This window comes from Arachis duranensis, chromosome 1, assembly GCF_000817695.3.
Source record: "Arachis duranensis cultivar V14167 chromosome 1, aradu.V14167.gnm2.J7QH, whole genome shotgun sequence".
Taxonomy (NCBI): Eukaryota; Viridiplantae; Streptophyta; class Magnoliopsida; order Fabales; family Fabaceae; genus Arachis; species Arachis duranensis.
Window position 1 is genome coordinate 19429850 of NC_029772.3, and position 579 is coordinate 19430428.

The window sequence follows — 579 nt, forward strand, 5'->3', positions numbered from 1 at the left end:
GCATCTCACTCTATCCTTTGAAATTCAGAATGGTTGGCTTCTTTAGGAACTTAGAATCTAGATAGTGTTATTGATTCTCCTAGTTAAGTATGATGATTCTTGAATACAGCTAGTTATTGAGTCTTGGCCGTGGCCCAAAGCACTCTGTCTTCCAGTATTACCACCGGATACATACATGCCACAGACACATAATTGGGTGAACCTTTTCAGATTGTGACTTAGCTTTGCTAGAGTCCCCAATTAGAGGTGTCCAGGGTTCTTAAGCACACTCTTATTGCCTTGGATCACAACTTTATTTCTCTTTTTCTTTTTCTTTTTTTCTCTCTTTTTTTTGTTTTTTTTTTGAAATTTTTTTTTTGTATTCACTGCTTTTTTTCTTGCTTCAAGAATCATTTTAATGATTTTTCAGATCCTCAGTAACATGTCTCCTTTTTCATCTTTCTTTCAAGAGCCAACATTCATGAACCACAAATTCAAAAGACATATGCACTGTTTAAGCATACATTCAGAAAACAAAAATATTGCCACCACATCAAAATAATCAAACTGTTATAAAATTCAAAATTCATGCAACTCTTT